This window comes from Marmota marmota, unplaced genomic scaffold, assembly GCF_001458135.2.
Source record: "Marmota marmota marmota unplaced genomic scaffold, marMar, whole genome shotgun sequence".
NCBI classification, from domain to species: domain Eukaryota; kingdom Metazoa; phylum Chordata; class Mammalia; order Rodentia; family Sciuridae; genus Marmota; species Marmota marmota.
In genome coordinates, this window is record NW_026000241.1 from 24107447 (window position 1) to 24118967 (window position 11521).

The window sequence follows — 11521 nt, forward strand, 5'->3', positions numbered from 1 at the left end:
TTCAATAGTGTTGATTATATTCCCACTGTTGTGAAACAAGTCTCCAGAACTTTCTTGTCTTGCCAGGTGCCTAATCTCAGTGGCTCAAGAGGCTGAGACAGAAGGATCACAAGTTCAAAGCCAGCCTCAGCAAAAGTGAGGCACTAAGCAACTCAGCGAGAGCCTGTCTCTAAGTAAAATACAAAAAAAAAAAAAAAAAAGGGCTGGGGATGTGGCTCAGTGACTGAGTTCCCCTGAGTTCATGCCCCGGTACCACTAGAACTTTCTTATCTTACAAAATTGAAACTCTATGCCCATTAAATGACAGCTTCCATTTCTCCTTCTTCCCAACCCCTGGTAACCACCATTCTACTTTCTATTTCTATGAATTTAATCACTTTAGATAGTCCACATGAGAGGAATTATATAGCATTTGTCTTTCTGTGCCTGGCTTATTTTACTTAGTGTGATGTCCTCCAGGTTCACCTCTGCTCTAGCATATGATAGGATTTCTTTCCCTTTTAAAGCTGAATATGATTCCATTGTATGTATATACCATATATACAATTTATTTATGTATTTTTTGTTGATTAATATCTAGGTTGTTTACATCTCTTGGCTGTTGTGAATGATGCTGCTATGAATATAGGTATACAAATATTTCTTTGAGACTCTACTTTCAGTTCTTTTGGATAAAGTATTTGAATAGATGCAACAATGGACAACATGCATATGAATGGATGCTGAACATAATTAATCATTATAGAAATACAAACCAAAACCAAAATGAGATGTCACTTCATGTTCATTAGGAGGGCTATTCTCACCAAAAGGAGGAGGGGTGAGCAGGAAGTGTTGACAGTGTTGGGGAGAAACTTAAATCCTTGTGCATAATGGTGGGGATGTACAACAGTACAGCTACTATGGAAAACAGTGTAGCGTTTCCTCAAAAAATTAAAACTACCACATAATCAAGCTTTATAAATTTGTATGCACACCAGCAATATGTGGAAATGCTTCTCTCTCTGCACCTACAGGAAGTTGAACATTTTGATTTTAAAATTTTTTTTAAATGAAGCATTTTTTTTACACAATATCTTTATCTTTTTTATTTATTTATTTTTATGTGGTGCTGAGGATCGAACCCAGTGTCTCACACGTGTGAGGCAAGCGCTCTACCGCTGAGCCACAACCCAAGCCATGTGATTTTGAAATCTTTGACAATGTGTTAATTATCTGTTGAAGCCTACTAAATCACCCAAGGCTTAGTGGCTTCTAAAACTGCAACAATTCATGATTTCTCATGAGTCTTTGAGTTGTCTTGGCTGTTCTTCTGCACATGTGGAATCTGTTGGAGCCACTCATGGACTGCAGGAAGCTGCTTGGGTTTGAAGGTCCAGGAAGGCATCATTCACATGTCTGGAGCATGGGATTTGGCTGTCAGATGGCCTTTGCTCTGCTCCCGGTGACCTCTTTTTCTATCAGGTCCTCCTATCAGCCTGGCAGTTCAATTCAAAAGGACAGAAAACTTAAGCTGCTAGGCTTCTCAAAAACCAAGCCAAGCAGAGGTACAACATCACTTCTACCCCATTCTACTGCTCAAAGCAAATCACAGGAGAAGGAGAAATGGCACTTCTTGAAAAGACATGTGACATGAATGCGTAGCAATGGAGGAATGATCTTTGCAAACCATTTACCACAGACAAGCCATAGAAGGATAATGACAATCTTACTGTTGTTTTAATTTTGCATTTCTTTGATAACATGTGAGATTTTTAAAAAAATGTTTGCTAGTCATTTGTAGTTCTAAGAATCATTTGTTTGTATCTTGTGATTTTTTTAAAAAATTTCTCTGGCAGGTTTAAATTATATTTTTAAGATATATTTGCATATTGTTTGTAAATTGTTTTAAAAATCACTAACCTATTTTCTATTATATTTGTTGTAAATATTTATCTCAGGTCATTACATTTTTGCATGCAAAAGTTATCCTAAATTTTTGAATTTTCAAGTAGTTAAATCTCTTGGGTTTTTCCATTGACATATTCAGTGATGATTATATATAATACGAAAGCAAAATGAATACTGATCGTCTTTTTGGCAGCTCAGCGTCCTCATGCCTTTTCTAGTTTGGTTCCATTTGGGACAAGACACATATTCCTGATGGTTTACATGTGGTTCGCTAGAGAAAATAGAAAACTATTGAAATGTCTTTTTTATATTCATTTATTTATATTCAGTTGTCTTTTTAAATGTATTTTTTCTTTAGAAAAATAGAAGTTAAACTACCAATATATACAGATGCAGACTTTACCTGGTATAGGACATATCCTGAGAAAAGACTGAGGACTCTAAAACAGGAAGAATTGATGGTGCTCTCCTCCTATCTTCCTTCCTTTACTGAAGATTTCAGTGTGTGCCTTAAAAAAAGAAAAAAAAAAAACAGAGTTATAAATTGTAGTAGCTTTATTTAAACTATTCCTCAAAATTGGATAAGTGTCTAAAAAATTGATTTTTTTCGAAATAGATTTCAACTTTAAACACTTAATAAAATGTTTGTGGTATATTTTTACTTTGTTCCTCTTTCACCATGATTGGGTAATAAAATCTACTAGTCTTTGCACCCATCCATTCTCTTTACTCATTTACTTTGGCATCATGAGTTTGCAAAATTAACAATTTTTTTTTTAAAGAAAGAATGTTTTAGGCTTTAAAAAAAATAAGCAGGAGTTAAATTTTTTTTTCACCCTCTTTCAGAATTCTAGTGTTAGAAATTTCTTACAAAAACATTCTAGTTGTGTTTTTTTCTGGAAGTTAAAGTTGTCTTAATTGAGACGGACATTTGAGACACTATTTAATATTCAAACTTTATAGTCATGTAACTAGTTAGCAGAAAGCTTTTTTTCATTTAATAGATTCTACATGGGTTTTCTCCAAATTTTAAAGGAATGTATCCACTCTCACAGGCAGCTAAGTAGAGGTTAAATTCACCTGTGACCTCCTCTAGGATGTGTCTGTGAGATCTTGCTGAGAATAGCTGTCTCGTTTTCTTGTTAACACTGGGTATTCAATGATCTAAATAATTTCTTTCATTTTACGGGTTAGTGATTTCTCATTTTGAATTTTTCTGATCACGACATATTGTTTTCTTTTTTTAATTTTTTAAATTGTAGATAGACACAATATCTTTATTTATTTATTTTTATGTGGAGCTGAGGATCAAACCCAGTACCTCACATGTATGAGGCAAGTGCTCTACCACTGAGTCACAACCCCAGCCCAATATATTGTTTTCTTAACTTTTGAATATCTGGGTAAATATAATGTGTTTGCTTTGTACATTGACCTTAACGTGTAGTAATATTTTAAAATTATATTTCTCTAATGAGCCATTAAACTTTAGCATCAATTAAAATTTTGTAATAAAACTTTCACAGCAACCAATAAGTAATTGCTATAATTAGAAGGTTATTTTGTGGTAACAATAAATGAATGCTACTTATACATGGACTCATGTCATGTGAAAATATTATTATACTTTAAGTGAAAACTTTACGACATCATCTTGGTAAAATAAACAAACGATAATGCTATGATCTGCAAAAATGAAAACCAAAATTTAGCTAAATTTTGCCAATAGAGAATTTTTTATTGTTTTCATTAAGAATGTTTTTTAAACACACATCAATGAAAAACAATTTGCAACATTATAAATATTATTTACGGTAAATGCACAAAGTCTTTTGTTTGTTGAACTTGTTCCTTTCCTTACAAATCAAAGCAAAGCAATATCTATGTACTGTTAAGAAATACACTTTAACTGATTGCTCGAGAATTGTCATCATAAATATACGAATAAACTAATCGTTGAAACCAAAAAGATATCATTAAAAAAAGATTTTTTTCAAAATAATAAACATGTTTACAATGTGAATGGCACTCTCTTGTTATCTTGCCCTTGTATAGCACACAGCTCAGACATCTGTATGCGGCAGTCACTTTTCTATGTTGGAGATACAGGTTCAGAATGTTGGAGCCCACTCACTAGCAAAGTGTAAGCCCTAATAAAGTTGGTACTACTGTTAGTATTATTAAAAACAAATTTAATGTATTTTTAAAAAGTAAAATCAATAAATTTAAAAAAAACAAATTTAAGGTAGTTTATTTGATCAATTTATTCCTTCATGATTTCTTCTATTGGTTTAACTTTCTATTTTTGCTTATAAAACTATTTCCCTTTTTAACATCACAGCACTAATCCTCTACGGGTTTTTTTTTTTTTTTTTGCTATTTTTACACTTAAAAAATATTTTCAATTCTCCTAAATTTATTTCATGGCATAATATATAGTAAGGATCTAATTTTTCCTAGAAACCTTATCTATTGTATGAAATAATCCTTTTCTACCCAATTCTAATTATTATTATCATAATTTTTCATACACTAGAGTCTGTTTTTGGAATATCTGTTTTATCTATAATGATTCATTTACCATTAACACACTGTTGAACTCACTATCGCTTTCTAACAACATTGATTATGGATAAGATGAATCATTACTCTGTTTTGTTTTTAATTTTGGTAAAATATTTTTGTTCATTTATTGTTTTCAGATTATAACATAGGATTTGTTTTTGTTTTTGTCTTGTTTTTTTTGGTGCTGGGGACTGAACCTAGGGCTTCACACGTGCTAAGCATGCTCCCTACCACTCAGCTACCTCCCCAGTCCATAACATAGAATTTGAAAGTATTGACATAAAGACAGATATTCCACAGTGGGGACAGAGCAAAGGTAAAAAGAACTTCCACTGAATAACTGCTCCTAGGCCCAAAGCAATCAGAAGTTTAAAAAAGCCCATCTTTTTTTTTCCCACTCTGCTATCGGCAAGCAGGATTTGTCCTCTGATACTGTATCATCTAATAAGAAAATCAAGAGAATGATAAGACATAAAAACTCCAATGAAGAGGAAGGGAGGGGACATGGGGTAATTAATGATGGTGGAATTCGATGATCATTATTATCCAAAGTACATGTATGAAGACACGAATTGGTGTGACTATACTATGTATACAACCAGAGGTATGAAAAATTGTGCTCTATATATGTAATAAGAATTGCAATGCATTCTGCTGTCATATATAAATAAAAAACTTTACATAAAAAACTCCAATGGAAATGTGCATCAATATTGTAGTTTTATCACAGTACTTGTTCCTTGTTTAATTTGCTTTTTAGAACGTACTCACGTAAATAGAAAATTTCTGAAAATATTCTGAGAAAGTAAAATTTTATTACTAGGATGGTTTCTCTGAAATATGATATTTGCTTCACATCACCCTCCACAGAAACCTTTCCTCCCACCGACTTTTGTGAAGTGTCATGTATTCTTTTAATAAACTTGAGTCAAGATTCAAGGAAGCCCCTGATTTTAAAATTGAGAGGTTTGGGCTTGGTTTCATTTTGAGGTTTGGGGGTTATTGAAACTCAATGCAAAATGAAAGCTCTATAAATCTTCAAATCTACATTTTTAGAATAAATATTTTGTAATAACCCATGTTTTAAGCCAAATAAAATTCGTAATGAATTAACCTACCTACACATAGACTTTTTAAAACCAACGTAATGCCATAACTTAAATATAACAGAGAAACAGAAAAAAAGAAATTTATAATTTTCATATGTACATTCTCAGTATAGTCTCTATAGTTCTACTGAAATTGTTAGATAGTTGTAGCTCTAGGTAGCAATCACCTAAACAAGATAGGCAGAAATGAGGTGTGTGGTACTGGCAACTCAAAAGCTAAAATGGTGGGATTGTCAGTAATGTGATATTCAAAAATAGTAAATATTTTTTAGAAAGTTCATCCTAAAAAAAACACAGTCCTTTCACATTGCACACTTGAAAAAGTCAGTGTACATGTAAAACAAGTTGGAGTCTTTGATCATTTAGACAGATTCACTTTCTCAATGCATTCTAGAGGTACTATAAATTTTAACATTCCTAAGGGAGAAGTCTTCATGAGCCACCAAATGTGACATTTCCAATATCATAATAGGACAGAAGACCAGATCAACCATGAGAATCCCAGGTTTGACAGACAGATAGGAGTGAGCACAGATAGGAGAAAAGGAGATGGGTGAAACACACCCAAGATGAGCTCCCAAACACAAATCCTAAAACTCACAGGGAAACCAGTCCCAAGAAGTCAGCCAAAAGGGTCAATCATCAGGAGATAAAAGTCAAACACACACTCTGCACCCCACCCTCCCCACAAAAAACAGAATATAAAAGAAAAGAATTAGAAAATAAATTCAAGTCATCTCAGTTAGATCTACAGATATATAATAAAAGATTTTCACATATTACAAAGGTCTGCAATTTTTAATGAGATATTTCTAACTACAATCATATGCACAGAATGAGTGCTATTAAGCTGAGCTAGAATTTTACTGTTGTATTGTTCTTTGGTAAATCTCACAGACTGCTCACCTCTGGGGGAATAAAAGGCCTATTGAAGTCCACTTAAAAATGTTTTTAACTAACAAAAAAATATATTAGGGAAATTATGACTGGGAAGTTCAGATCAGAGACCTCAGAATCATTCTGCCTAAAGTCCACCTCCATCAGCATCTCAAACCTCCCCATATCATCCTATGACACCTCCCCAACCCACTCCAGTGAGATCCCTGCTTCTGAGACCAGAATTCATCCATTTCTAAATGGTTCTTACTGTAAATGTCTCTTCATTACTCTAATCCAGAACCTGACAGAGAGCAAAGAGAGGTCATGAACCCTGAGTCTGAATTCGGCTCTGCTGTTTATCAGCTGCATGAACGTGAGCAGATAACCTCTTTGGGCCTCCATTTCTTCACCTGTCGTTGGTGATAATAATTTCACCTACGCTCTGGATTCTTGTGGGAATTGAGAGTTAACCAAAATGAAGTGCTTGGGACAGTTCCTGGAAGATGGTAAGTGCTACATAAAGATTGACAATAATTCTACCTTTGATCTTCAATATCTCTTTAAATAATAGAAAATACAAGTGCCACCAAAGGACCCCAGATACTTGTACCATTTTCATATTGTACCTCTGCTACTTTCTTCCTGTTCTCATCAGGCTCCAATTCTCAATACTCCTTTGGAAACTGGATTCTCAGTTTGAATTTCCATTTCGTGTATGCTGGGGCCTATACAAGACGATGATGCACCAACCTATACATGGCCCTATACTTCGTGTTTATACACCAACTTACAATCAGTGCTAATTCTACTTCCATTAATATTTCAAAACGCTTAGTTATACCATGTTTAAAACCCAGCAGACAAAATTATTTTTTTTTCTTGTTTTACTGGAACTGACATCAATTTATATTGTGAGTTTTCATGCTACTGGGTGGCAGGGACTTAATCTGACTTCATTTGAATTCAGCTTAAGTTGAATCAGAATTCTGGAGCCAGAGTTTCCACAACTGAGACTGTCAAGGTTTTAGGGATGGAGTAGGGGACAGCATTTGGTTATCAGCAGTTTTGGAACCTAAGACCATCTGCTGTTGAAATGTTATGCCATGACACAAAGAAATCCTTGAGGCTCGTGGAAGACAGACAAGCTAGACTTCCTTAACAAGCTAGTAGCAGGTGAAGCTTGTGTCACCCCATTTCCACCCCCAGACATTCTGCAGGGACAGAACACAGATCTCCTCTACTTTCTTATCTCTAAACGTATCCAATAAAAATATCCAATATCCTAAACCCTCAGCTAACTCCTAATGTCTCAAGAAACCATAAGGGCTCACTGTGCCCCCCAGAATCTCTCTGTCCTTGAGGTTACCATGTCCTCCTGCCCCCAAATCTCTCTGTTATTAAGGATTGGGAGTCTTTGTTCATCTCTGTGAAGAATTTACTGACTTTGATTCATCATATATTTCTCTAAATAGGCCTGGGTTCTTTTGAAAATATGAACTTATGAACTTTACCACATTTTAAATCCTACTCTCTTTTAAGGCACCCTTTTCTCGAGGGAATGAAGGCAGAATGCCTAACTCCCTGAGTAGGAGATTAAAAAAAAAAAAGAATTGGGTCTAACAGGGAGCATGAGGGAAAAGGATCAAAACTATAAAATTTCTCACCTTGTTATCTATTTGGTGAAACACAATTGGATGGAGCCCATTCTATGATCAAATAAAAAATATTTTCTCAGCACTGACTCTATGCCAGGCATTGTGTGAGGTAGTAGGTTCACAAAAATGAATAAGATATGAACCCAACTCTAGAAATCAAGTCTCTTAACACTCAAGTTGGTCTCATCCTCTCTCTTCCCTCTTCTGCTTTATTTAAGATCACGAATCTTTGTGGTGTGTTATTATAAGTTTTCCACCTGCCTCCCCGGTTCAAGTCTCTTACCTTTCAGTATTATGTGCTTCCTACCTATCCTTTACATTTTCAGTAGCATTATTTTGTTTAAAACTTTAGTGTTACAGTTATCTTTAGGACAAAATGCCAAGCATGATGTTTACTGTTTGAGAAAAAAATTTATTTCTTTTGTTTCTGAAAACAATTCTATCAGATAGCTCTTTTGATCTCAATTTCACAAATAATTTGCAAACATTCTATACATTTGGATACTTATATTTCAAAATAGCTACTGAGAGAATTGTTCTATTCCTGCAGAGTGTCTGGTGGTGGGAGTAGGGAGAAGCCATCCCCAGAACCCCTTGCTACTAGCTTTTCAAGAAAAAGACACAAAGGCTTAGAAATCTTCAACCATCCTGACCCAGTCCACAAAACTGGGAGAAGCCAGGCTTGAAATCAACTTTCTTGTTTGTAGACCCATGGTTTTTAATATTGATGTTCTACTCTAATGAAGCTTACCTCTTACATGAAGGAATGTTCTAGAACAAGACAACTACTACCATTACTTTTATCACTACAGTAAATAAAAATACCACTTTGGATTTCAATGTCCTGGGTCATCATTGTTACAGAGAAGAAAGGAAGTAGAAGATGCTTACCTTGGTGGCCAAATCAGTAAGTCAAATGAGCCTCCACAGACCATAGGTAACCAATTTTGAGCTGAATCACTCTTGCATGCAGAGTATGATATACAAAGACTTATAGACAAAATACTAAGAGATCTGTTCAGATCATACATACCATAACTGTGAAAGACCAGAGATCCCAGTCTCTTGAGTTCTGTATCCACAAAGCACAATGCAGCATACAATCCTCCAAATCAACTGAACTGAAACCTTTTAATGAGTTAGTCCAGTTGAACAGGCAACTTAACATTTTTGAAAGTCTTAAAACACGGCAATTCATTGCATCTCTAGAAGCCTCTGGTAGAGCTAAATGGAGGTTCACAGGCAAACCTCAAAAACACCAAAGTTGCTTATGACTATAAACTTCACTCAATTTTTTCCCAAGTGGTTTCAATATTTAGTTGGAAGAGTGACAGTTGGACTTACTGGTTTTCTTTTCTCACTTTTCTTCAAAAACCAATCCATCTCACTACTACAGTGCTTTCCAACCTTTTTAAACCCAGGAGCCTTTTGTATAAACTTGAAATTCTCATGACAGCCTTCCCTCCACCCGCAACTCCCACCCTGATGAGTGAGCTTCGTGTGTGGTAGAAAATAAATTCTGTTTCCTGTGCATTGTGTGAGATAAGGAAAAAAAAAAAAAGCTTTGCATTTTATTTGAGAAGTTATTTTTAAAAAAAGCAGAGTATCACTTTCCAAATATAAAAATATATTTTAATTTTTTTTTAAATTTCATGTCATCCTTTTAAACCCCTTCTTAGCCCTCCCAGCTACTAAATCAACTATATAATTTTACTTATTAATTAGTGATATTCATATGCAAGATTGAGGTTCAATTTAAGGCTTTAAATGGGTCCAAATAGTCAGAATATTTTTCATTCATGAAAGACTTCCCAGCTAAAAAGAAAATAAAGCAACGAAAATGAAATTTTCAGACTCACAGAATATCCAAGTGCCCAGAGTGTCAAGAGATTATTTAACCTTATACTTTCTACCCCAGATCTATGGAACTTCAGTCTCTGGGTTTGTGGCCAGTGATCTGGATTATCAACAAGCACCCAAGCTTATTCTAATAACTCCCAGTGGGGAACCAGTTACTCAATCCTACTCTATTATTTGACAGGTAATAAAATTGCAAAGAGATTAAATGCAGCTAACTCCATTCAGTACCATTTAAAAAAATAGTTTTCAAATTTTTATTTCATCATATCTATTATTAACTATAAATTTTAACTGTAATTCTATTAGTAACTCTAACTCTTATCTAACTACTTCTTATTATTTATTCTTAGTAGGAAAAAATTTATGATCACTTTATTATTCTTTTTTTCCCAAAATTTTCCTAAATAGCTGAAAGTGATAGATTGAGTACATTCCTATACCTCTTCTCAAACATGTGATTTCAATGAAACAGTTACAAGAAGAATAAAAAAGATATGACTCAGCAAGAAAGGGAGAGGATTATTCACATTTTCAGATGATGTAAAAGAGAAAAGAGATGGTGAAGTGGTGGCTGATGTGGGAGCCTACCCAGAGGACCACCAGTGAGAAGACTTATTTGCATCAGAGAATTCAGGACATTTGACAAGGGTAAGACTTAAAGCCAAAAAGCATATGGATGGCTTGAAATTCCAGGTGTGCATTCATATACCACCTTCCCCTGCTCTCGTGCAGAGATGCCAACTGCCGCTCCCCAACACTGCCAGCCCCGACATCTCCTATGAAAGCGAAAGGGTAAAACCTGAACTCAGAAGCACCAGATGGGACAGAAGGGGAGAGTAGGATGTAAGATTGCAGAGGGTGAGGGAAGAGTCAGCATTTTGAATAGCTGGGCCATCAAGCCTCTGCCTAGCTAGGTGTCTGCCTCTTGGGAAGAAGTTGGAAGAATCATCTCTAGAGATATTGAATGACAGCTACCTGCTAAAACCACATGTCTACGTATATGAGAGAAGGGAATAACCACCAATGAAGTTCTCTAATAAAAGCAAAGACAGCCCCATGCCTGAAAACTTCCACACTAGTTTTCTGGGGCTGCTGTAACAGCATAATATAGACTGTGTGCCTTAAACATCAGAAATGTCCAACATCCACACTTCTGGATGCTGGAATTTGGAGATAATTTCTTCTGAGTCTTCTCTTCTTGTCTTAAACGTGGCCCCCTTCCCCCTTTGTCTTTACTTGGTCTTCCCTCACCCTGGATGTACAAATCTCCTTTCTTGTAAAGACACCCATCATATAGGAGTAGACCTTTTCTAATCATCTCAGTTTAACTAAGTTACCTCTTTATAACCTCTCTCCAAATACTGTCACATTCAGAGGTACTGGGGGATTTGGAACTCAACACCTGAAACATGGCACAAAAATTCAGCCTATTACAGCTTCTAAAAAGATTCTTAATATTTTACTTGTATTCATGAATATCAGGGGTTACTAAACAACTCTCCCTTGAAGAAAGCTCTCTAAACTGACTCACTCACACAAACCCAAAAGATGACTTAGGTACTT

At 35.0% G+C, this 11521-nt stretch overlaps 1 long non-coding RNA gene across 2 annotated transcripts; it reads right to left on the reverse strand.

The window, feature by feature from the left end:
- Nucleotides 1-208: 208 nt before the first annotated feature.
- On the reverse strand, nt 209-9577 carry LOC125613779. 2 transcript variants are annotated; one of them, XR_007344355.1, is made up of 3 exons: nt 9132-9577; nt 2294-2399; nt 209-1478 (listed from the first exon to the last, which is right to left on the reverse strand). It is a non-coding gene; the product is annotated as an uncharacterized LOC125613779 (long non-coding RNA). The 2 variants fall into 2 exon arrangements; XR_007344356.1 differs by having other exon boundaries at nt 209-2161.
- Between the last annotated feature and the right edge of the window lie 1944 nt (nt 9578-11521).